This window comes from Schistocerca nitens, unplaced genomic scaffold (genome assembly GCF_023898315.1).
Source record: "Schistocerca nitens isolate TAMUIC-IGC-003100 unplaced genomic scaffold, iqSchNite1.1 HiC_scaffold_376, whole genome shotgun sequence".
Taxonomy (NCBI): domain Eukaryota; kingdom Metazoa; phylum Arthropoda; class Insecta; order Orthoptera; family Acrididae; genus Schistocerca; species Schistocerca nitens.
In genome coordinates this window covers 5,812,097-5,839,659 of record NW_026045910.1, presented here as the reverse complement: position 1 = coordinate 5,839,659, position 27,563 = coordinate 5,812,097, and positions in this window count along the sequence as shown.

Sequence of the window (27,563 nt, the reverse complement as noted above, 5' to 3'; positions counted from 1 at the left end):
CTTATTACTGACCCGCACTGAGCAAAATGTAGAACACAAAACGCTTTCTGTTGTCCTGACACCATTTTTACTAGAACTGAAGTGGGTGCACGCTGCTGCTATCTAGTGGGAACCATGTAAAATTCAAGAGTTTGCTCTTTTTCAACAGTATGTTGTTCACGCACATATCACAAATAACATAAGTCATGCTGCTTAAGACTTTCCCAGTGTAGTATCTGCTTCCTTGGTTTATGGACGTCATGTCGGATAATGTTGTGGAATTGTGGATGTTGCACAATATTTCGACAAGACAGGTGCTCATCATCTTCAGGTGCTCACTGAAGTGTTGCTGTTTTTTTTTTCCTTTATTGTAATTTCATGCCCCTGCCCTGTATGGGCAGGGAAAGGCTGGTAGCAGCACAGTCCGCCACTCTTCAGTGAAGTAGCTTTACAAAAAACATAAAAAGGGGAACTTCTACAGTAAAGGGTGATAAAAGGGGGACAAACAAACACAGCAAATCGAGTTATTAGAAGTTAAAAGATACACTAATATGGGTACATTCAGTGGGGAACAGTTAAAAAGTCGACATAAAGTTAAAAGAACACAGCTGGCAATTTGTGGGGAACTTCAAGTATACAAGTTACAAGTCGGCCACAGTATAAAAAACACACAGAGTGAGACACTTAAAAAACCACTGTAAACGACGGAGCACACACGAAGAATAAAAACCACCAACAGGGGCCTGCTGAGGGACGGCGCCAGAGAGGAAGGAAAAAAGAGGGGGGGATGTGCAGTGGGTGGGGGGGGGGGAGGGGCTGGGGAGTTGGAGACTGAGGAAAAAGAGAGGAAGGGGGTGCACCAAGAGGCAGGAGGTGGGCAGGGGGGAAAATGAAGAGGGAACACAAGGCAGGAGGGAGCACAGACACAGAAGGGGCACAGGAAAAGGAGGGGGTGTTGGAGGGAGGAAAACCACCAAGGGGAAGGAAGGGGGGGAGAGGGAGCCCTCAGGAGTAGGGTGGAGGAAGGTGGAGTTAGAGCTGGTAGGAGTGGTAGATGTTAGGGTGAAACTCTCCATCCGAGAGGGATAGGTGCTGGAAGTTGTGATGGGAAAGGAAGTGGAGAGTGTAGAGATGGAGAGAGAGTGGGACACAACTGTATACACGAGTAAACGGGCTGGGCGTGGAGAGGAACGTGGACACCAGGGGGTGAGGGTATCGAGTTGGCGAACGATATACACGACGCGAATCTGTTCAAGGAAAACAAGAAGGTGGGGGAAGGGGATGAAGTCGGAGAGGATGCATATGGGGGATGGAAGGCAGACACAGAAGAAGAGGCAGAGTGCATGGCGTTCCAGGATTTGGAGGCCTTTATAGAATCTGGGAGAGGCAGTAAACCAAGTCGCACTGGCATAACAAGGGATGGGTTGGACCAAGGATTTGTACGTGCATGTTGCTGCAATGGTTCGCCAATATATACGCTGGCTCGCTAAAGATGCGCAGGTACCAAGGGTTAAGGTTATAACGTCACCTCCAGTGGCCCCTACTGTACAAATGGGCCATGGGATTTTCATTTGCGACGTGGGAAAAAGCGCGACCACAACTAGCAGCACAGCACATGTGCAGACAGTGTTGGCGCCCATATTAAGTGTGCGGACTTTCATTCTCCGTCTGTGTTGACTTGGATTCGTTCGAATGCGGCCGACACTGCCTTAGTACCGACAGTGCTGGTTTCCATACCTTGCTGAGTTGAAATCCCGTGTCTCTGTTGATCAGGTCGTTACTTATACGAATTTTCACTGCTTCTTTAATGATGAAAACCCAATACGTGGAAGCGGACGAAAGGATCATTGTCTCTCCATCGTTCATGCTGTGTCCCATGTCAAGACAGTGTTCAGCCACAGAAGACTTTTCTGGCTGACCCAGTCTGGTGTGACGTCTATGTTCAGCACATCTATCTTAATAGTGCCACACGTCTGGCCAATGTATGATTTCCCACATTGGCCGGCATTTTATATATCCCTGGTCCTTTTAGACCTAGGTCGTCTTTAAGAGAACCCAGCACAGTTTGCACTTGCGCTGGAGGGCAAAAGACACATTTTATTTGATGTTTTTTTAACAGCCTGCCAATCTTAAAGGACACGCCGCCAATATACGATAAAAAACCATCCTCCTGGCATTCTCGTTTCTTCTAGCTGTTCTTGAGCTTTAGTGCATGCAGGTTTGAATGTACTATGGATCTGTTTATCAGAGCACCCGTTTTGTTCAAACGCAGAGTGAAGATGGCTAAGCTCTGCTGATAAGCTCTCTGCAACAGAGATAATTCTGGCCCTATGAAAGAGTGTCCGCAACTTGCCACTGCGTTGAGATGGGTGATGGCAGCTCGTATATCGTAAATATATGTCAGTGTGGGTCCGTTTGCAAAACACACTGTGACCCAAGGAACCATCTTCTGTTCTGCAGACCAGGACATCAAGAAAGACGATATCTCCATTTTTCTCCACTTCCATGGTGAAGCAAATGGTAGGATGGAGGGAGTTAAGATGTTCCAGAAATGCACGAAGCGTTGCTGCTCCGTGTGGCTAAACATCAAAAGCATCGTCCACATATCTCCAGAAACATTTAGGTTTCAACATCGCTAACTCTAGTGCCTTATCCTCGAAGTATTCCATAGAAACGTTAGCTACTATGGGTGACAAAGGGCTATCCATAGCAACACCATCATTCTGCTCAAAATACTTTTCGTTAAATAAAAAGTACATCGAGGCAAGTGCATGTCTGAAAAGATGTAAGATGTCCTCCTCCAATTTAGTTCCTATAAGTTGTAATGAATCCACCAAAGGCACTCGTGTGAAGAAAGAGACCACATCGAAACTCACTAAAATGTCAGCTGGATCGAGACGCAAAGCCTTCAGTCGTTGTATAAAATCTTCTGAGCTTCGAATGTGATGTTTAGATTTTGCTACCAGTGGGCTTAGAAGAGAAGCCAGATGTTTTGCCTGGTAATATGTACGGGCTCCTATATTGCTCACGATGGGACGAAGAGGAATCCTTCCTTATGGATCTTAGGCAACCCATAGAGTCATGGTGGAACTGTTGCTTGTACGCTTAAGCTCTGTTTGAGATGTGCAGCAATCTGGCTGGATTTGAGGAGCGCAGATGTCTTCCGTTGTACTGCGTCAGATGGATCCTTCTTGATACGGCGATAGACTGAATCCTGCAGTAAATCCGTCATCTTGCCGAAATAGGATGTTGCAGGCAAAAGAACAGTAGCGTTTCCCTTAGCGGTAGGTAAAAGTCACTATTCCCGTGTCTTCTCCTAAGGAACGGAAAGCTTTCCTTCCTTCAGTGTTGTTGTTCTGCTTTGAGACAGGCGTCCTCGTTATGGCCCTGCAAGCCTCTCGCCTTATTTCTTCAGCAGTTTCACTCGGAAGTTTCAAGATACCAAGTTGGAGGAGGACATCTTAAATCTTTTGAAAAAAGTGCTTACCTCAACGTCCTTTTTATTTAAAGAACAATAATTTCAGCAAACTGACGGTGTTGCTGTGGGTAGCCCTTTGTCTCCCATAGTAGTTAACCTTTGTAAGTAGGCTGTTTAGGTTTTTTTATTGGTAACGCCACCTCTGTATGAAAATCACTGGCTGTGTTGTGTGCAGTCTGTGGCTGCTTTGCATTGTTGTAATACTCGCCATTGTAGTGTTAGGCAGCTGGCTGTGAACAGCGCATAGCGTTGCGCAGTTGGAGGTGAGCCGCCAGCAGTGGTGGATGTGGGGAGAGAGATGGCGGAGTTTTGAAATTTGTCATGAACTGCTATATTTATATATGATGATATCAAGGTAAACACATTGTTTGTTCTCTATTAATATCTTTCATTTGCTAACTATCCCTATCAGTAGTTAGTGCCTTCCATAGTTTGAATCTTTTATTTAGCTGGCAGTAGTGGCGCTTGCTGTATTGCAGTAGTGGGAGAAACGAAGATTATTGTGAGGTAAGTGATTTAGTGATTTGTGAAAGGTATAGTTTAATGTTAGTCAGGGCTATTCTTTTGTAGAGATTTTTGAAAGTCAGATTGCGTTGCGCTAAAAAATATTGTGTATCAGGTTAAGGACAGTCGTGTAAAATTGTTTAAAAGGGGTTGTTTCATATGTCGACCCTTAGCCGAGGATACCTCACTGGAATCTTCTGATTTTTTTTCTTGTAGTTTGTGTAATTAGTGTAGTTTTTGTTTATTGCCAGTGCGTAATTATAGAGAGAATTTCCATTGTAGTTGTAGTTTTTCATTGTTGTACAGTAAAACAGTTGTGGCATGCATGTAGATTTGCACCAAGTATTTCGCAGCTGCAATTAACTAGATATTATTTTCAGTGCTATGTTAATGTGTTCCCCTATTTTTGCTCTTCAAATTGTGTTTTTCTGTGTTGTCGTGTGAAATATTGTGACAATAATGGCGTGTGAAAAACGTAACACTAGGCTCCAAAGTAAATTGAGAAATGACAGCGAAGACGAAAGCAGTGTGTTAGCGCCACCGTGTAATGAATTAACTAATATTGATGGTTCAAATGGCTCTGAGCACTATGGGACTTAACATCTATGGTCATCAGTCCCCTAGAACTTAGAACTACTTAAACCTAACTAACCTAAGGACATCACACAACACCCAGCCATCACGAGGCAGAGAAAATCCCTGACCCCGCCGGGAATCGAACCCGGGAACCCGGGCGCGGGAAGCGAGAACGCTACCGCACGACCGCGAGATGCGGGCAACTAATATTCAAAGTAGTAATTTGGTAACTGTGCATAGGGAAATGGAGCGGGCGGCAAACAATGGCGTGGACAGTGAAACAATTAGTGAAGAGGGAAGCATTATCGATCGATCGGTAGGCAACAGCTCGCCTCAGGAATCCGAAATGACAGGACACAATTTTGCAAATACTGTAGATTCAGGTTTTGGGTCCTCACCGTTTTCTCAAATAAGTCAAGACACATTTTCTGCTTGTCAAAATGTGAATGTTGCCGGTGCAACTTCACTGCCGAAAAGCACTGAGGAACATGTTTCAGACACCAGTGCATTGTTATTACAGTTAATGCAACAAATGGGACAAAGGCTACAAAAGTTAGACACAACGCTTGAACAAAATCAGAAACAAATGGAACAAAATCAGAGTCAAACACAGCAAAAGCTACAAAAGTTAGACACAGTGGAACAAAATCTTCAAAAGTTAGACACAATGGAACAACACCAGAGACAAACACAGCAACAGTTAGACGCAATGGAACAAAATCTTCACACCACACTTGAACAAACACGTGAAGATTTAACTACTGAGTTACATAAAATCGAATCGAAATGTCAAAAAGTCTGTAACGACGTAAAACACAAATTTGTGAGCATTTTCAACCTATTTTTTCGCGGCATGAAAATGCATTACAGAATCACGAAGCAGCCATAAAAGAACTGCAAACTATTGTTCATGAAAATCATGAGACCTTGCAAGCTAAATTTGACTCAGTTGCATCTACCGATTCGGTTACGCAACTTGCAAAATCTCAGGAAAACTTAAAGGACACAGTAGATACTCTGAAACTTGGTTCAGAAAAACACACTGAGGAAATAAGTACACTATCGGAGAAAGTAGCCGAACTTTCGGATCAGTTCACTAATTTATCTACAAAGGTAGATGATAATCTGAATGACACAAAACCGGTAGTCTTTAATGACACAGAAGAGAGCGAACAAATTGGGAAACTGAAACAAAATCTGAATCAACACCAAAGAGAAATCCGGGAAGTACAAGATCAGCTGACACAGGTAACACAAGAATTACGTATTTCAGAGGACACTCGCGCCCCAATACGGGATGAGGGACTTAGAAATACGGAAAAGCCGCAAAATAATAACACAGGGCATTTCGGAAGTTATGAAAGAAATTGGCAATGTGCACCGAATTTTGAGATGGAACGGCCGACACGACCTAACAATGACCGATATGCGACTCGCCGACATGATGATTTTGACTATAAGCTGTTCATTACTACACGTAAATTCAAAACAATTAAGAATTCTGGCAACGACATTCATCCACAACCATGGCTCCATCAATTCTCTCATTGTTTTCCTCCCAACTGGTCATTGCAGCACAGATTAGAATTTATGTGTGGCTACTTGGAGAATGAACCAGCTGTGAGAATGCGATCGGTCATTCACGATTGCCACAGTGAAGGAGAATTTTACCATGCCTTCCTCTCAGCATATTGGTCTCAAGCCACACAAGACCGAGTAAAACATGGCATCATAATGATGAAACATTTCGAACAATCTGAATTCTCCAGTCTTGTGAAATATTTTGAAGACATGTTACACAAGAATCGGTATCTTTCAAACCCATACAGCCCCTCAGAACTCATCCGCATTTGCTTACTCAAATTGCCTGAACATTTACGACATATTATTTTAGCAGGACGTTGCAAAGACGACATTGAAGCTTTCCAGGGATTCCTACAAGAATTAGAAATTGACACAGACAGTCGCCGGATGCGAAAACAGGAAAACAAACACTACAGGTCACATACGTCACAATTCCGCGATGACAGAAATAATACACGAGAAGGCTATTCTTATAACGTAAATCGTGACCAAAACAGACACCACCCGTATGACAACTGTTGGCAGACTAGTAATAACTACAGGGAAAGATCACCTCTCCGTGGCAATGACTATCACAGAGACAATCAGAGAAACAGACAATATGGGAACCAAAATAAATATTATCACTGGAGACAGAATAACTTTAGACGCAACGGTCCAGCGCGCAGTTACGATTCAGGGAGAAATTCTCGACCACTTAACCGACAAGAAAGAAACTACAGGAACTACCAACATGACGACAGACGATGTGATCGTAACGACAGACCTGAATTGCATCAGAACTGGCGGGATTTAAACAGGGCAGGGCCTTCTCGTCACGGTGAATTTGTAGAAGTTAGGTCTCCAAATCCCAATAACGACGCGCGCCAACAAAGAGACAGACAATGACTCGCACAGCAGGCAGCCGCGTGCGCCCGCTGGCTCCGAGAAAAATAACATAAGACGCTAGCCTTGAGAAAAATTTTAGCATTCTTTACCGATGTATACAACATGATAATTGCTTTGAAGTTGAAACTCTGCGTACTAGGAAGAGCGAAGGTTTACACCACATTTCACACGTAAAACCGTTTATTGAGAGATAATGTGCTTTTTTAACTTGAGATTTAATGCAACATTTTGGTTCACTTGAAAATACATTCTGGATTTAAAGTACTTTCTGTGAGATACCAGATGACACAGTGGTTAGTTTATGTGACAGCTACACGATTTTTATCACGACGCTACTAATGAGTGACAGTTTACAATGTTGCTGTTGCAATGTTTCTGTTTTATATCTGCACAGTTTTTCTGTATTGTTCTGGAAAGTAAAACATGTTTTAGTAGTAACTTTTGTGGTATAGCAACAATGAGACAGCCTTTTTTGTGGCACAACAATACGTTACTGAACAGTACTTTCTTCATCACGCCAATAAGCGTAATAACTACGATATCTATACACAAAGCATTTCACTTTTGTTTATCATGAGGTAAGTACATTGACTTCTGCAGAACTTAGCTTTCGGAGGACGATAACTACGACACTTCCACAGAATTATCTTACAGCAAGACGCACATTTAGCGCTACAGGACACGCATTTGAGAGATTAATTTTGTACTTATGCCATTTATTTTTCAAGATTTTTGAATTACAAAGAAAGTTTTCCATGATACATTTCATTCCATTGCTGTAATCTGTAACACCTGAGGGTATAATTACATTAATCCTCAGGGGGGTACACGCCTACTTTGTGTACCATATGTTTGGCAAGCACAAGGAGCCCTAGCTAATATGGTATTTGCTTATACAACTTTACACATCGGTACCATATTTCTCTAACACATAAATTACACAGCTATCTGATTATTTGACAGAGAAACAAACATTCTTTTTACTACGTCAGTGACAGAGGTTTACGTAATTACACAGTTGGATAACTTCACACTTATGAAATTGTATTTTGTCTGTACTTTGTGAAATGCTCATATTTTTTCGGAACCATTGTGATACTATAAGAGCTTTGAATGATGTATTTGGTAAGGGAGCATGATTTTAAAGTACATTTGAGGTAGATGACACTATTGAAATGAGCAGAGAATTTTTTTAGGTTTTGAAACTATTGGAGGAAGCTATGACGATTTTGAGAGTTGACTGAGGTGTTATGATGTTATTTTTACGACGACGATGTGTATTATGCTGCTGAGGTATGTTTATGGTCAAGAAGCTGATGCTATATGAGGAATTTGATTATGCTACATATTTCATATAATGAAATATTAAAGAAGCGTCGACGAATATATATATATATATATATATATATATATATATATATATATGTGTGTGTGTGTGTGTGTAATAAGATAAGGAGTAATGAGTAGCGGTTAGGGACACTGACTTGTGAAAAAGGATGTTGGAAACCAAGAATTGTACTTTAAGAGGTAGGAAATGTGTGTAAATGCGTGAATGTATCACAATGCCGGCGAAAAATTTTTGGACACTGTTATATTTATAGGATTTTGTTTCTACACATTTGTAACGCAAATTTTCGACCTGTGAATTTTTTATATGAGACTGTCACTGTAGCGAAAACTGCTGTCGTAAATATTTCGGTATGAAAGGTAAGTGACCGTGACGTAATTCGTTGTGAGCGGCCAGGTGTGCCAGCCACCTTGAGAAAAAGCCATTAGGTGGTAGAAAAAAAAAGGGAGGCCATTATCCTCGCTATTGACATTCCTTTGTAGAAAGCATCGTAAATACGACACGCTAATAATAACTTGGAAACATTCTTACAACTGCACACCTGATTAGGACAAGCGTCTCTCTACGAGAGTTGAGAGAATTTCTACTAACTTATGAAATGTCACATGACTATTGAATGATATTTTTATGCTTTGGTTTGCGTAATTGCTTATTTCATTTGATATCTAGTTTCTAGCTGCACTGCAGCATTGGTTAAAATAAAATTTTATAGATGTACTAATATAAATATTTTCTGTCTACAGATCGAGTAAATAATAATTTTTTCAAAAAAAATGAGGGAGCACAAAAAGACATTTACCTTCACAGGAACTGCAATTATAGTTTTCTTTTCAAGTACTTGTTAATTTCTTTTGTAGAATAAATCGTGATGCATCACTCTAGTGTTAAGATGTGACATAGGTATTAGACATGGCCATTTTTAGTGTAATACTTTTTCTGCTTGAACTTTGTCATGTTTAGGTATAAGTTATGCTGTTTGCCAAGCATAGTGCTACTGAATTTTAATTTGTGTTACTCTGCTAAGCCAGATTTATTTTTCTTGTTTGCTGCACATTGCCTTACATTGGTCGTAATATTGCAATTGCTTCGCTAATTTCTAAAATGCTACTTCCTTTGCAAATCTGCACTTTTTTGTCATTGCTGTTTGCGTTAATTGTTTTATGTGCTGCTGCATTGCCTCGTCCCTTAGTTTAGCATCTGAGCTCAGTAGATTTAAGTTACCTTAAGAGGGGGTAGACTATGTAAGTAACAAGTTGTGATGAATGGAAAGAAATGCATTGAAGGTATATGAAAACGTTTTGGGCCAAAATGAGTATTGTACAATGATCCGTAATTATTTTGAAAGAAATATGAACAGAGTAGAGAAAGGAGGTATTGATAGGACTTTTTGGAAATAATGAGGAACGAAGGGAGATCTCCGAGAAGTAAAGAAAGTTTTGTTTGCCAAATACTGCAGTAAAAGAAACCCTGTCCTTTCCTTGTGTTTTCCCACTATATGTTTGTGTACCCTTGTGTATTTGTTTTCTTCCTGTCTCTGTGTAGTTTCATAGAATTTTTTTTCTAATACTATTCACTATGATGAGGAATACTGTTATCCTCAAATATAATTTGCATTAATAATATGTTATTTTCTTTGTAAAGATGTTTAGACATTATTTATTCTGTTTTGTTTTAATGCTCATGTGTGAAGTTGATGTTTCGAAAGTTATTCTGAACTTTTATGTATCTACTTATCTCATAATTCCTGTAACATTGATGTATATGTTTATTTCTATTCTGTTGTAAAGCCTGTACTACAAATGTTATCTGTGTTGTTATGTTCTTGAATGATGTATTTTGTACCTTGTTATTGTATTCTTATGTTATAAAATTGTAATTGACAGCAGTTCATCAAATTAAGTAACTTGTAAGTTACATTTCACTGCACACGTTTCTATTGGTCATAGTATATGGACAATATGTGAGAAGTAGGGACTGTTAGTGTTTGCACGTGTGTTAATAATTCGGCAAGGGACTGGTTAACAGCATTGCTGGTTCTCAGGACAATTCAAAAACTTTGTGAGTGCACAAGTGGTGGTTATGGACTTGCTCTATTATCCGCAAGACTCTTCAATGGTGATTGTGCACCTGCATAGTCACAACAGATGGCTGCTGGCCATCTCTACAAGGACTACAGTGGGTCTGCATCTTTGATGACCCACCAGTACCATTATCTCTACAAGGACTACAGTGGGTCTACGTCTTTGATGATCCATCAGTACCATTATCTCTACAAGGACTGCATTGGGTCTGCACCTCTGGTGGCCCACCAATACCGTAATCTCTACCAGGACTATAGTGGGTCTGCTCTGTGATGACCTACCCACCAATACTCTTCAAAACGTCGACTGACTCCGCTGTGGGTTTGCTCTATTGTGGCCCATGACCTGTCTGCATGTCGAGAGTCAGCACTGTCTTTCCGTTGGAAGGACAACGCTACTTCTTCAAGATTGCATGGAAATCCACTACTTCCGTGTGCATTTTCTTTTCCTGCTCAGACTTTGAGAAAAACACTGCAATGTGATGAATGATCAGGACCGTCTTTATGGACTGTGAGAAAATTTTAGCTTTTGACCAACATTGTATCAATAAGTGTGTGCATTTGATTTCTTTGTTATTGTAATTATAAAAAAATTTTTTCAAATCTGTATTGGCCACTGCCCAAAACAATTTGTAAAATTTTTTGTGGGGAGCATGGGGGCTATGTAAGTAGGCTGTTTAGGTTTTTTTATTGGTGACGCCACCTCTGTATGAAAATCACTGGCTGTGCTGTGTGCAGTCTGTGGCTGCTTTGCATTGTTGTAATACTCGCCATTGTAGTGTTAGGCAGCTGGCTGTGAACAGCGCATAGCGTTGCGCAGTTGGAGGTGAGCCGCCAGCAGTGGTGGATGTGGGGAGAGAGATGGCGGAGTTTTGAAATTTGTCGTGAACTGCTATATTTATATATGATGATATCAAGGTAAATACATTGTTTGTTCTCTATTAATATCTTTCATTTGCTAACTATCCCTATCAGTAGTTAGTGCCTTCCATAGTTTGAATCTTTTATTTAGCTGGCAGTAGTGGCGCTTGCTGTATTGCAGTAGTGGGAGAAACGAAGATTATTGTGAGGTAAGTGATTTAGTGATTTGTGAAAGGTATAGTTTAATGTTAGTCAGGGCTATTCTTTTGTAGAGATTTTTGAAAGTCAGATTGCGTTGCGCTAAAAAAATATTGTGTATCAGGTTAAGGACAGTCGTGTAAAATTGTTTAAAAGGGGACGTTTCACCTTTTTATGGTAAGCTCCGATGATAAATCTCTTCATTCACAGGTGTTGAAACCTAAATGTTTCTGGAGATATGTGGAAGAGACTCTTAATGTTTGGCCACACGGAGCAGCAACACTTCCTTCACCTCTGGAACATCATAACTCCCTCTGTCCTACCATTTGCTTCACCATGGAAGTGGAGAAAAATGGAGATATGCCCTTTCTTGATGTCTTGGTCTGCAGAAAAGAAGATGGCTCCTTGGGTCACAGTGTGTTTCGCAAACCGACTCGGATTGACATATCTATTCGCTAAGAGCTGCTATCATCCTTCTCAACGCAATGGCGTGTTGCGGACACTCTTTCATAGGGTCAGAATTATCTCTGATGCAGGGAGCTTATCAGAAGAGCTTAGCCATCTTCGCTCTGCATTTGAACAAAACGGGTACTCTGATAAACAGATCCATAGTACATTCAAACCTGCATGCACTAAAGCTCAAGAACAACTAGAAGAAACGAGAACGCCACGAGGATGGTTTTTCTATTGTGTTGGTGGTGTGTCCTTTAAGATTGGCAGGCTGTTAAAAAAACATCAAATAAAATGTGTCTTTTGCCCTCCAGCGCAAGTGCAAACTATGCTGGGTTCTCTTAAAGACGACCTAGGTCTAAGGAGACCAGGGAAATACATAATCCCATGCCAGTGTGGGAAATCATGCATTGACCAGAGGTGTCACACTGTTGAGCATAGATGTGCTGAACATAGATGTCACACCAGAGTGGGTTAGCCAGAAAAGTTTGCTGTGCCTGAACACTGTCTTGACATGGGACACAGCACGAACTACGGAGAGACAAAGATCCTTTTGTCCGCTTCGATGTAGTGGGATTCCATCATTAAAGAAGCAGTCGAAATTTGTACTAGTAATGACCTGATCAACAGAGACACGGGATTGAACTCAGCACGGCATTTGAACCAGCACTGGCGGTACTAAGGCATCGTCGGCCGCAGCCGAACGAATCCGTTTCAACACAGACGGAGAATGAAAGTCTGCTCACTTAAACTGGGCGCCAACACACTGCCCGCATGCACGCTGTGCCGCTATTTGCGGCCGTGCTTTTGCCCCGTCGCGAATGAGAAGCCCGTGGCCTGTTTGTACGGCAGGGGGCACTGGAGGTCGCTGTGCTCTACGATTCGTCTACGATGAAGTTATAGCCGTAGCCCTTGGCGCCTGCGCACCTCTAGCGAGCCAGTGTATATATTGGCGAGCCATTGCAGCAACACGCATCTCGAGGGTTGGTCCCCGCAATTCCAAGTTGCAGAATTACACTGCCTGGACTACACTCAAGGAGCGGTCTACGCTTTGGAACATCCAATTGCCGTCTGTCTGTCTGATCGTCTGCCTGCTTGTCTGTCGGCCGTTTACTGCCGTCCGTCCGTCGTCGCCGCGGTCTGCCGTCTGCTAGCTGTCGCCGCCGCCGGGTGCTGTTGTTGCTCCTCCGTCTGTCTGTCAGCCGCCGCCCAGTGCTCGCCGCCGCCCGGTGCTCGCCCCCGCCGCCGCCGCCGCCCGGTGCTCGCCGCCTCCCGGTGTTTGGCGCTCCCCAGAGCTCGCCGCCTCCCGGTGCTCACCGCCGCCCGGAGCTCTCCACCGCCTGGTGGTCGCCGCCAGGCCGGAGCTCTCCGTCACCTCGTGCTCGCCGCCGGCTGTTGCTCGCCGCCTCCTTGTGCTCGCTACCGCCCACTGGTTCCCGCCGCTGGCCCCTGTTTTGGTTCTTTTCCCACTTCGGTGACTCCTGGAGTTGTGGAGTGCCTCCTCTGGGCTTAACCCATCTACTCGAGCTCCCCTTCTCACAGTCTCCACCCATTCTATCTCCTCATCCCTTTAACCCCATCGATATGTTGCTCCTGCTCCTGCTCCTGCTTCTGCTCCTGCCCCCCACCCAATGTTATCGTCCAATTTCCCCCCCCCTCCCCGCCTGCCCTGCTACAATTACTCCTACATTTACTCCTGCTTCCCCTCCAAGTCATTGCCAACTGCTTAACAGTCGCCACCACGGAGTGCCCCACCTCCATTCCCAGTGCTGCCACCTCACAAGAGGGGTCTGTTTCCCACCACCTCCCCATCCATCTGGTTACCCCTCCTCCCAGGCACACCTGCCAAGAAACCTCCCAAGTGCCCAAGTGGCGACCTCACCTCCATCCCCTTCTCCAAAAAACCACTGCCCACCACTCTTCCCTCTGATCCCACCATGGATACCACCCCTACTCCTGCCTCCACAGCCTGCGCCCTGTATACCTTCGTCCTTGCCAACCCTGATCCGAAATTCCTAGATGCCCACACCCTCACCCTTGAAATCTGCAAATAGATCCCCAGTGCCCCCATTGCCCTACTTATCATTCACAAAGACTCTGTCCTCATTAAATCCTCCTCTCCCTATTTCCATACCGAGCTCCTCCAGCACCTTCATCACATCACCTTTGGCCCCCATGCATCCCTCACCCCTTTCCTTACATCCTCCTCTCCTCATCAGCCCCAACCCCCTCGTTGTCCACCAACCCTCACCACCATGATCACAAAACTCAACCCTGTGATCACAGAGGCGGAGGTGGTTGGCGGAACTGAGCGCCCACCCGAACCTGGAAATTCGCTCGGCCCATCGTATTTACAACTCCTTTGGCACCACCTTCCTTATGCGCCTCTTTATTGAGTCAGCCTCCTCCATCGATCACGTCCTCACACAGGGAGCCCTGATTTTCAACTGCCACCACGCTGTTAACCTGTCCCGTTCCCCTCCTCATTCCTACTGCTGCCAGTGCTTCTTCTGTAGAATGACCACATCACCCCAAACTGCAAGAACCCCCTACCTGCCCCCATTGTAAAGCCTCCACTTCCTTAAACAGTGTCCTAACCTCGCCTCTCCCCTTCCTGCAACACCTGCAATGAACCCCATCCCACCTACTCCTCCAAATACAAAGCGAAAACCCCTCCCACTAACCCTGAGCTTACTGTCCCTGTTCGCCCTATTGACTAGCCCATCCACCCCACAATTCCCACCTCCCTCTCCCTAAGGCTGAAGACATCATCAAGTTCCTGATCATCATCCTGCAGAACATCCACCACTTCCAATGCCCCCACACCCTCCAGCAGATTTCCCTTGCCACCTGCTCTATATTATATGTGAATACCTATGCCACCTACCTCCACAACCAGGTCCACTTTACCTTCGCCCACCTAGATACCCTCATTTAAGTCATTCTCTCCTCTCCCTGCTTCCTTCCCCCCTCCCACCTCCTGGCACATCAACAATATTGTCTCTACCTCAACATTTGCTCCCTACATACCAACAAATACCTCTTCATGCATACCCTATCTCAGTACCAGCTCGACTCCTTCGTTCCTAATGAAACCTTCCTCCAACCTCACCATGTTGTCCACACCTCAACCTATCTCCTTCACAGCACCGACAGTCCCACTCCCTCGCCTGAGGCAGGGTTGCTATTAGCCACCTCAAGCACCTCCCTGTCCAGCCACAAGCCCTGCTCAATGACCTGACTGAACACATTCTCCTCAGCATCTTTTTCCCTCCCCCACCATCACCTGTGCCACCATCTACATCTGTCCCACAGATCCCCTCCCCTAAGACTTCATTTCCCATGTTGCTCATACCTTCTCCACCTATGTTATTGCCGCCGAATTCAACGTCCTCAGCTGTTCCCTGCCACCCTTTGGCACTGGAATCAGTTCCTCACCACCCTCCATGGTGACGTTGTTCATCTTCCACAACACACCTGTCCTGAAAGTAGCTCCACCTCAGATGTTATCCTAGCTTCCCCTAACCTACTTGGTCGTATCGCCACAGATATCCTTGATCCCATTGGTAGTGACCACCTCCCTGTCCTCACTGTCTCCTCTGCCCGTGCCCCTCCACAGCCTCCTGCCCAGCTGCCCCTCTGAAGTCCATCCACGACTACCGCCGAGCTGACTGTGATCCCTACCGGGAATCCATTGCCTCACAGGTCGACAACCACGCCCTCACCTTTCACCATCCCACTGACATCACATATGCCTCTTCCTTCCTTCAGAAGACCATCACTACGCTGTGGAGGCCTACATTCCTACCAAACTCATTCACCCTCACCACCCTATGCCTCCTCTACAGGCTGTCCTTATTCTTTGTGAATCCCGCAAGCTCTACCACTCCTTCCTCCACTGGGATACACTCATCCGCCACTGGCAATTACATCGACACATCTGGAACCTCCTTACAGCAAAGAAACGCCAGGGCTGGCGCCAGACATGCACATGCCTCAACTTCATCCTCCCTGTCAACTCCTCCAAGTACTGGTCAAACTTCCACCACCTTACTGGTAGCTATCCCACCCCCCATTACCCTACTCTCCATGACAATCGCCCCTTCCCTGAAAACCTCAGTAAGGCTAACCATTTTGCTTCCCACCTATCCGATGTCCTTCTATTCCCCATGTTTACTCCCTCTTCCCCACCATCCTTGACCACACTGATACCTCTCTCCCTCCACTCGCCCCTAGTTTCCAGTACTTGGATCAGTTACCTCCCTCAAACATCAACACTCCCATCACTGCACATGACATCACACTCATCCTATGCTCCAGACACAACACCGCCCCTTGTCATTATGGTGTCACCTTCTGCCAGCTCAAGGAATCCCACTATCCTTCCTGGCTGCACTTGTTACCCTGAACAATGTCCTCCTCTCCACTGGCTTTTACCCTGACCTGCAGAAGACTTCTCATGTCCTGCTGCTCCCTCTGACAGCTGTTCCTATCGTCTCTTGTTCCTCACCTCCGTGTTCAGTAATGTCTTTGAGTCCATCCTCTCCTGCCATATTCATCGCCACCTTCACCTTAACCAGCTCCACCTCCTTCCCCTTACCCAGGTGTGGCTTCTGGCCCTCCTTCTCAGCCAATTACCAGCTCCTTAACCTTACCAGTCTTCTTTCCCTCCAACTTAACTCCAGTCGCTCTGCTGTCTGTTTCCCTCGACCTTCAGAACACCTATGACCGTGTCTGGCATCCCGGAATCCTCTTCAAACTCCAGACCTATGCTCTCCCTATCAATTTCATCCGTCTCGTTCCTTCCTTCCTCTTCCATTGTCCCTCCAATATCACAATTCCAGCTCCCGTACCTTCCATCCCTCAACCAGTGTGACCCAAGGGTCCATTCTTTCCCCTCTCCTCTGTCTCCTGTATACTGCTGATATGCCCAAACCTCTCCTACCTGTCCATCTCCTCCAATTTGCTTATGACACGCCTTCCTGGCCCTATATCCTACCCTTCAATGGTCCTAGCGTACCCTCCAAACCCACCTAGACCAGTTCACCACTTCGTGCAACCAGTGGTTCCTTCGTATCAACTCCTCCAAGACCCAGACAATCGTCATAAGCTGCACCACCCGCTCCTTCCATCTCCATGATTTCTATCTAACCTCACTCCTACCCTCAAATACCTTGGCCTCACCCTTGACTGCCACCTCACATGGACTCCCCATCTCCTTACAATGCAACACAAAGCCCACATCAGACTCTGCCTCCTGAAACTCCTGTCTGGTCGGACATTGGGATTGCGTCCTTCCACCATCCTTCACACCTACATATCCTTGATCCACCCCATACTTTGTTATGCCAGCGTCACTTGGATTTTCGCCCCTCCCAGACTCTACAAAGCCCTCCAAATCCTAGAATGCCATGCACTATGCATTGCCTTCTGCATCCGCCATCTGTCCCCCATGAGCATCCTCTATGACCTTGTCCCCTTTACCCACCTTCTTTTGCTTGAACACATCCAAACCCTGTTTATCGTCCACCAACTCGATCCCCCCACCCACTGGTGTCTCTCTTCTTCTCTACTCCCAGCCCACTGCTGTGCCTTTACAATTGTGTCACACCCTCTCTCCATCTCCACATTCTTCGCTTCTTTTCCCAAAGCAACTTACAGCACGTAACCCCTCCCCCAGATAACGAGCTTTGCCCTGATATCTACCGCTCCTGCCTACTCTAACCCCACCTTCCTCTTCCCCCTATTCCTCACAGCACCCTCTCCCCTCCCCTTCTCTTCCCCTGAGCGGTTTTCCCCCTCCTACACCCTCTCCCTCTCCTGCAGCTCCCTTCTGTGTCACTGCACTCCCTCTTGCATTGTCTTCCCTCTTTATCTCCTGCCCAACCATCTCCTGCCTCTTGGTGTGCCTTCTGCCCCCCTTCTTCTCTTCCAACCCCCACCCCCAGTCCACCACTGCATCTTCCTCCCCTGTTTTTCCCTCCTTCCCGGCCTCCAGCCCCTTGGCAGGTCCCTCCCAGCAGTTTTTATTCCTCGAGAGTGTTCCGTCGTTTCCAGAGTTTTTTAAATGTCTGTGTGATTTTTATACTGTGGCTGTCTTTTAACTTATTTTTGACTCTAGTGATTTTAAGTGCGCAACAAATTGCCAGCTGTGTTCTTTTAACTTTATGTCGACTTTTTAACTGTCCCCCAATGCATGTCTCCATATTAATGTATATTTTACTCCCATCATCTCCATTTACTGTATTTTTTATGTCCCCATTTTACCCCCATTTTCTGTAAGAGTCCCTCTTTCATGTATTTGTGTTAAAGTCATTTGGCTGAATAGTGATGGACTGTGCTGCTGCCATGCCAGCCCTCCCATGCCCATATGGGCAGCGGCATGAAAGTACAATAAAGAAAAAAAACAGCAACATATCAGTCAGCACCTGAAGAAGACGAGTAGCTGTCTCGTCGAAATATTGTGCAGCGTCCACAACATTATCCAATGGGACTGTGAACCAAGGAAGCAACATAAGTAATGATTTTTTTTAAAAATCGGATGATTCTTTTTGATACACCTTGTATGTTATAGGATTTCTATCCTATTCGACTAGCATAATGACTGAGGGAAGGTGAAATATATTACTACGTGTGTGCCATAATCTCTCTCATCTTGGCTTCATGGTGCCTCGTTGAGACACAAAATGGTAGTAGTAGAACTGTCGATCTTCCTGATAATTATGCTGATTCTCTAAATTTACCAAACAGGGTTTCGCTAGAAAAAGTTGCCTCACCCCAAAGATTCCTATTTAAGCTGTCCAAGTATCTTTCTTACACTTTCGTATGGGTTATATCGGACATGTTACTATCCTCATAGTGAGTCTCTGAATTCTTTCAGCCTCCTTTATGTATGCAGTGAACTATATCAGCATCTTTCGAATAAATTCTTTCATTTGTATTACCTAACACCAATTTTGGCTTTTCTCAGTATTGAAAGTGATACTGTAAGATATCTGAGCTCTGAAGATGTTATAAGCAGCTTCATTAGCACAAAGTGTAGTCGCAAGACAGTTAGTCAATAAGACTATTTAAAACTTTCTTTTTAAGACTTGTTATTTGGGAAAGTATTGTATTATTATTTAGGGATTAATTATATTAGGGATTAGGGATTAATTACGAAAAACTGTCCCCTGATAGCATCCACACAGCACGTTCAGCCTAACGGTCTGTGGATCCCTAATATGGCTCTTTTTGGTTTGTACTACAACCTTACACCGAGATGACAAAAGTCATGGGATATCTCCTTATATCGAGACGAACTTGCTCGGCGTAGTGCAGCACTTCGTTGTGGCAGGGACTCAAGAAGTTGTTGGAAGTCCCCTAAGGAAAAACTGAGCCATGCTACCTCTATAGCCGTCCATAATTGCAAAGTGTTTCCGATGCAGGATTTTGTGCACGATTTGACGTCTCGATACGTCCCATAAATGTTCTATGGGATTCATGTCGGGCGTTCTGTGTAATCAAATCATTCACTCGAATTGTCCAGAATAATCTTCATACCAGTCGCGAGCAACTGTGGCCCAGTGACATGTTAGAGAACACGATGTTCATGGATGGCTGCAAATACACTACTGGCCATTAAAATTTCTACACCAAGAGAAATGTAGACGATAAACGGGTATTCATTGGACAAATATATTATACTAGAACTGACATGTGATTACATTTTCACGCAATTTGGGTGCATAGATCCTGAAAAATCAGTACCCGGAACAACCACAGCTGGCCGTAATAATGGCCTTGATACGCCTGGGCATTGAGTCAAACAGAGCTTGGATGGCGTGTACAGGTACAGCTGCCCATGCAGCTTCAACACGATATCACAGTTCATCAAGAGTAGTGACTGGCGTATTGTGACGAGCCAGTTGGTCGGCCACCATTGACCAGACGTTTTCAATTGGTGAGAGATCTGGAGAATATGCTGGCCAGGGCAGCAGTCGAACATTTTCTGTTTCCAGAAGGGCCCGTACAGGACCTGCAACATGCGGTCGTGCATTATCCTGCTGAAATGTAGGGTTTCGCAGGGATCGAATGAAGGGTAGAGCCACGGGTCGTAATACATCTGAAATGTAACGTCCACTGTTCAAAGTGCCGTCAATGCGAACAAGAGGTGACCGAGACGTGTAACCAATGGCACCCCATACCATCACGCAGGGTGATGCGCCAGTATAGCGATGACGAATACACGCTCCAATGTGCGATCACCGCGATATCGCCAAACACTGATGCGACCATCATGATGCTGTAAACAGAACCTGGATTCATCCGAAAAATTGACGTTTTGCCATTCGTGCACCCAGGTTCGTCGTTGAGTACACCATAGCAGGCGCTCCTGTCTGTGATGCAGCGTCAAGGGTAACCGCAGCCATGGTCTCCGAGCTGATAGTTCATGCTGATGCAAACGTCGTCAAACTGTTCTTGCAGACGGTTGTTGTCTTGCAAACGTCCCCATCTGTTGACTCAGGGATCGAGACGTGGCTGCACGATCCGTTACTGCCATGCAGGTAAGATGCCTGTCATCTCGACTGCTAGTGATACGAGGCCGTTGGGATTCAGCACGGCATTCCGTATTACCCTCCGGATCCCACCAATTCCATATTCTGCTAACAGTCATTGGATTTTGACCAACGCGAGCAGCAATGTCGCGATACGGTAAACCGCAATCTCGATAGGGTACAAACTGACCTTTATCAAAGTCGGAAACGTGACGGTACGCATTTTTCCTCCTTACACGAGGCATCACAACAGCGTTTCACCAGGCAAAGCCGGACAACTGCTGTTTGTGTGTGAGAAATCGATTGGAAACTTTCCTCATGTCAGGACGTTGTAGGTGTCGCCACCGGCGCCAACATTGTGTGAATGCTCTGAAAAGCTAATCATTTGCATATCACAGCATTTTCTTCCTGTCGATTAAATTTCGCGTCTGTAGCACGTCATCTTCGTGGTGTAGCAATTTTAATGGCCAGTAGTGTAGTCTCCAAGTAGCCGAACATAAGCGTATGGAGTCAGTTATCGGTTCAGCTGGAACAGAGGACCCAGTGCATTCCATGTAAACACAGCCCACACCATTAGGGACCTACCACCAGCTTGCACAATGCCTTGTTCGTATAGCTTGGGTCCGTTGTTTCGTGCGGTCTGGGTGACACTCGAACCTACCCTCAGCTCGTACCAGCTGAAATCGAGGCTCATCTGACTAAGCCGCAGTTTCCCAGTCGTGAAGGGTCCCATCGATATGGTCAGAAGCCCAGTAGTGACGCTGCACGCGATATCGTGCTGTCAGCAAAGGCTCTCGCGTCGATCCTCTGTGGCCGTAGCCCATTAACTTCAAATTTCTCCTCAATGTTCTAAAGGATAAATTTGTCGTACGACCCACATTGCTTTCTGCGGTTATTTCACGCCGCGTTGCATCGGTCACTGTGTTGTCTGTGGTGAGGGGTAATACCTGAAATTTGGTAATGACGACACATTCTTGGCGCTGTGGATCGCGGAATATTGAATTCCTAACGGTTTCCGAAATGGAATGCCCCATGTGTCTAGCTTCAAATGCCATTCCGCGTTCAAAATCTGTGTGGCCGTAATTACGTCGCATGCCGTTTCACGTGAATCACCTGAGAACGAATGACAGCTCCACCAATGCACTGCTTTTTTATACCTTTATATGCGACAAAACCGCCGTCTTATTATGTGCGTATCACTATCCCAAAATTATTGTCATCTCAGTGTCCATTAATTACGATTTTATACCAGTTTCAGCTCTCATTGTTGTTAAAAAGTGTTATGAGACGTTCTCCTCATTCTGCATCAGAATGTGAGATAAAGCAGAAGGAAAGCATCATAGTTTGTGTTTTCTGGTTATCAGAAACAACTTAATGTAGCCATTGTGCACAGATCTCATGGTCACAAAATTTTCGAAGGGCGACTTTATGTGAGAAATATGCATAAATTGCTGTTAATCTTGAGATGTTATGAAACGTCTATTTTCTTGAATTTTGGCAATAGTTTTCTGAAAGATTTCTTCCCTGCTGTCAACATAAATATATCTTATCAGAATGAACATTATATACATCTACGTCCATACCGTGCATCATTGTGACGTGCGTGGCAGGGGGTATATCTCATTGTACCAGTTTTTATGGCTTTTCCCTGTTCCACCCACGTAGAGAGCACGGAAAGAATGACTTTAAAAATCTCTGTGCTCGCCGGAACTAGTCTAATCTGCGATATTCTGAATTTCGATGCAAAGTTCCTTTGGATATTGTAATATCCACGCATACATTCATTCAGAAAATACGACATCATTGTGTATGGAATCTGAGTCATCAATCTAGTGATATTAATAAAAAAGGACTTAATCGTTACTAAAATAATAAATAATTATTGTCAATGACATAATATAATATTCTATGAAAATCTGTATCTCAGACAATACCTACGGAAAAAGATAATGAAAATTTCCATCTTTTGTTATCTATAATTCTTCTTGAATTCTATTACCTGTTCGAGCTGTTGTACTGATAGGACGTGATTGATGTCTTGTAGCACAGAGGTCTGTAAAAACCGTATTATGTTGATAAATAATATTTGAAAATAGAGTTTTTGTGTCGCGGAAATCAAGACGTGTGTTCAAAATTTTATTTTTGTATGATTCTTGTTAAGTTTTTTTTGTTCAGCACCAATGGAGCGCAGCAATTAGCGGCTATTGATCTACAGCGCGGTTTATTGGTACAATGCTGAATAGTAAGTGACTAACATTGAAAATTACTTTTAAATGTTAATGGATGTAGTAAAGGTGCCGAAAAGATTTAATATATATTATCTGTTAATAGTAAAACAATGCCTGGACCAGAATCGATAAGTGATTGTCATATGTTAGCTACCATCTTAGTGAAGTATTGCAGCGGCAGTTTTAAATTGAATTTTTAAACAGACATAAATCTTGATGGTCAGTTATAGCGATAATAATAGTGTATTGGTGGCCCAAAACCCACTCACAGGAAACAAATTCCACTTAGATTGTGAATAATCTTAAAATACAGTGCAAACAGCATCCTACACGATAAAAAATTGTTCTCTGGTAATGTATGAAGCCTAATTATTTCGTAAGAACTTTCATAAAATATTTTTGACAGAAAAGATAACGTTAGCGTTGTGTGCCTGTGGTACTGTGTGTAAATACTGTTCATTTTGCTTAAGGAAAAGTGTTGCCACCATGAAAAACAGTAGCGGTAAATTGTATGAGATCACTCTTTGGCATGAACTTAGTGCTGTTTACACTGCTTGACAGACAACATTGTTACACGTTCCCAGGCGGAGATCTCTTTAACAGAATAACTATCTTTAGCCGGGAGAGGCAGCGATTAAATGAAACCTCATGTTACGCTAATAATAAGTAACTGGTTTAGTTGTACTCCTGCCCACGATTTGTTAAATACCGCAATCTAACTGCCCGCCACAATATGCGTTTATGTCCAAAGGAAAAGGCACTGCGGCAGCTACAGCCGTATGAAATACCTTAAATATATTCGCAATGTGGACAACCGTCACCAATAGTATGGAATAACGACAGTGAAATTTTGCACCGGACCGCGGACTCTAACCTGGATTTCCCTCTTAATCACGGTTGCCTTACATTTGGCTATCCGTCCACGAATCACAACCAGACCCAAACTTCCATATGTCGTCAACCAGGCGTGTACAACCTGTACCCGTACATCGATTATGGACCTTCCAGTGCAGGTGAGACATTTTACTTGAAAGTCTCTTGCCCGGTGTCGGCGGATAAATACGATATTGCATTGTATGTGTTATTCTGAATTACGATGTAAAGTTCCTTTGGACATGCATGATGCATGTATTGTCCGTGTTCCCAGTTGCCAATAAATTTAATGTAGTCTAATCTTGTCCTAGCGATACTTACGGGAGGGATACAAACGCGGATGTTTATTCGTAGATGCTTCATTTAAAACTGTGAGTAGGCATTGTCTGGATACTTTGTGTCTGTCTTGAAGCACATGGAAGTTCAGTTTCTTCAGTATCTCCGTGGCATTCTCCCACAGGTCAAACAAACCTGTGACTATTCGCGGCGTTCTTCTCTGTGTATATTCAATATCCTCTGTTAATCCTGTTTGGTATGGGTCCCATGCTTTTGAACAATGTTCTTGGAGGGTCACGCGAGTAATTTAGAAGCGGTCTTCTTTTGTGGACTGGTCGCATTTTCCTAGTATTCTACCAATAAACCGAAGTCTGAAACCTCTCTTACTTATGAATGAACCAACATGATCTTTCCATTTCACAAGCCTACATATTTTGACACCTATGTATAAGTTGTCCGATTCCAGCTCTGACTCGTGTATTAGTCATACGATAGCACATTATTTCGTTTTTGTCAAGCACACAGTTTTCCATTTTTCATTGCTGAACCCCATGAAAAATGGACGTTGCCGTTGGTGGGGAGGCTTGCGTGCCTCAGCGATACAGATGGCCGTACTGTAGGTGCAACCACAACGGAGGGGTATCTGTTGAGAGGCCAGACAAACATGTGGTTCCTGAAGAGGGGCAGCAGCCTTTTCAGTACTTGCAGGGGCAACAGTCTGGATGATTGACTGATCTGGCCTTGTAACATTAACCAAAACGGCCTTGCTGTGCTGGTACTGCGAACGGCTGAAAGCAAGGGGAAACTACAGCCGTAATTTTTCCCGAGGACATGCAGCTCTACTGTATGATTAAATGATGATGGCGTCCTCTTGGGTAAAATATTCCGGAGGTAAAATAGTCCCCCATTCGGATCTCCGGGCGGGGACTATTCAAGAGGACGTCGTTGTCAGGAGAAAGAAAACTGGCATTCTACGGATCGGAGCGTGGAATGTCAGATCCCTTAATCGGGCAGGTAGGTTAGAAAATTTAAAAAGGGAAATGGATAGGTTAAAGTTAGATATAGTGGGAATTAGTGAAGTTCGGTGGCAGGAGGAACAAGACTTTTGGTCAGGTGATTACAGGGTTATAAATACAAAATCAAATAGGGGTAACGCAGGAGTAGGTTTAATAATGAATAAAAAAATAGGAGTGCGGGTTAGCTACTACAAACAGCATAGTGAACGCATTATTGTGGCCCAGATAGACACAAAGCCCATGCCTACTACAGTAGTACAAGTTTATATGCCAACTAGCTCTGCAGATGATGAAGAAATTGATGAAATGTATGACGAGATAAAAGAAATTATTCAGGTAGTGAAGGGAGACGAAAATTTAATAGTCATGGGTGACTGGAATTCGTCTGTAGGAAAAGGGAGAGAAGGAAACATAGTAGGTGAATATGGATTGGGGGGAAGAAATGAAAGAGGAAGCCGCCTTGTAGAATTTTGCACAGAGCATAACTTAATCATAGCTAACACTTGGTTCAAGAATCATAAAAGAAGGTTGTATACCTGGAAGAATCCTGGAGATACTAATCGGTATCAGATAGATTATGTAATGGTAAGACAGAGATTTAGGAACCAGGTTTTAAATTGTAAGACATTTCCAGGGGCAGATGTGGATTCTGACCACAATCTATTGGTTATGAACTGCAGATTGAAACTGAAGAAACTGCAAAAAGGTGGGAATTTAAGGAGATGGGACCTGGATAAACTGACTAAACCAGAGGTTGTAGAGAGTTTCAGGGAGAGCATAAGGGAACAATTGACAGGAATGGGGGAAAGAAATACAGTAGCAGAAGAATGGGTAGCTCTGAGGGATGAAGTAGTGAAGGCAGCAGACGATCAAGTAGGTAAAAAGACGAGGGCTAATAGAAATCCGTGGGTAACAGAAGAAATATTGAATTTAATTGATGAAAGGAGAAAATATAAAAATGCAGTAAATGAAGCAGGCAAAAGGGAATACAAACGTCTCAAAAATGAGATCGACAGAAAGTGCAAAATGGCTAAGCAGGGATGGCTAGAGGACAAATGTAAGGATGTAGAGGCTTGTCTCACTAGGGGTAAGATAGATACTGCCTACAGGAAAATTAAAGAGACCTTTGGAGAGAAGAGAACCACTTGTATGAATATCAAGAGCTCAGATGGCAACCCAGTTCTAAGCAAAGAAGGGAAGGCAGAAAGGTGGAAGGAGTATATAGAGGGTTTATACAAGGGCGATGTACTTGAGGACAGTATTATGGAAATGGAAGAGGATGTAGATGAAGATGAAATGGGAGATAAGATACTGCGTGAAGAGTTTGACAGAGCACTGAAAGACCTGAGTCGAAACAAGGCCCCGGGAGTAGACAACATTCCATTAGAACTACTGATGGCCTTGGGAGAGCCAGTCATGACAAAACTCTACCATCTGGTGAGCAAGATGTATGAGACAGGCGAAATAACCACAGTCTTCAAGAAGAATATAATAATTCCAATACCAAAGAAAGCAGGTGTTGACAGATGTGAAAATTACCGAACTATCAGTTTAATAAGTCACACCTGCAAAATACTAACGCGAATTCTTTACAGACGAATGGAAAAACTGGTAGAAGCGGACCTCGGGGAAGATCAGTTTGGATTCCGTAGAAATGTTGGAACACGTGAGGCAATACTAACCTTACGACTTATCTTAGAAGAAAGATTAAGAAAAGGCAAACGTACGTTTCTAGCATTTGTAGACTTAGAGAAACTGGAATACTCTCTTTCAAATTCTGAAGGGGGCAGGGGTAAAATACAGGGAGCGAAAGGCTATTTACAATTTGTACAGAAACCAGATGGCAGTTATAAGAGTCGAGGGGCATGAAAGGGAAGCAGTGATTTGGAAAGGAGTGAGACAGGGTTGTAGCCTCTCCCCGATGTTATTCAATCTGTATATTGAGCAAGCAGTAAAGGAAACAAAAGAAAAATTCGGAGTAGGTATTAAAATTCATGGAGAAGAAGTAAAAACTTTGAGGTTCGCCGATGACATTGTAATTCTGTCAGAGACAGCAAAGGACTTGGAAGAGCAGTTGAACGGAATGGACAGTGTCTTGAAAGGAGGATATAAGATGAACATCAACAAAAGCAAAACGAGGATAATGGAATGTAGTCAAATTAAATCGGGTGATGCTGAGGGGATTAGATTAGGAAATGAGACACTTAAAGTAGTAAAGGAGTTTTGCTATTTAGGGAGTAAAATAACTGATGATGGTCGAAGTAGAGAGGATATAAAATGTAGACGGGCAATGGCAAGGAAATCGTTTCTGAAGAGAAATTTGTTAACATCGAGTATAGATTTAAGTGTCAGGAAGTCGTTTCTGAAAGTATTTGTATGGAGTGTAGCCATGTATGGATGTGAAACATGGACGATAACCAGTTTGGACAAGAAGAGAATAGAAGCTTTCGAAATGTGGTGCTACAGAAGAATGCTGAAGATAAGGTGGGTAGATCACGTAACTAATGAGGAGGTATTGAATAGGATTGGGGAGAAGAGAAGTTTGTGGCACAACTTGACTAGAAGAAGGGATCGGTTGGTAGGACATGTTTTGAGGCATCAAGGGATCACAAATTTAGCATTGGAGGGCAGCGTGGAGGGTAAAAATCGTAGAGGGAGACCAAGAGATGAATACACTAAGCAGATTC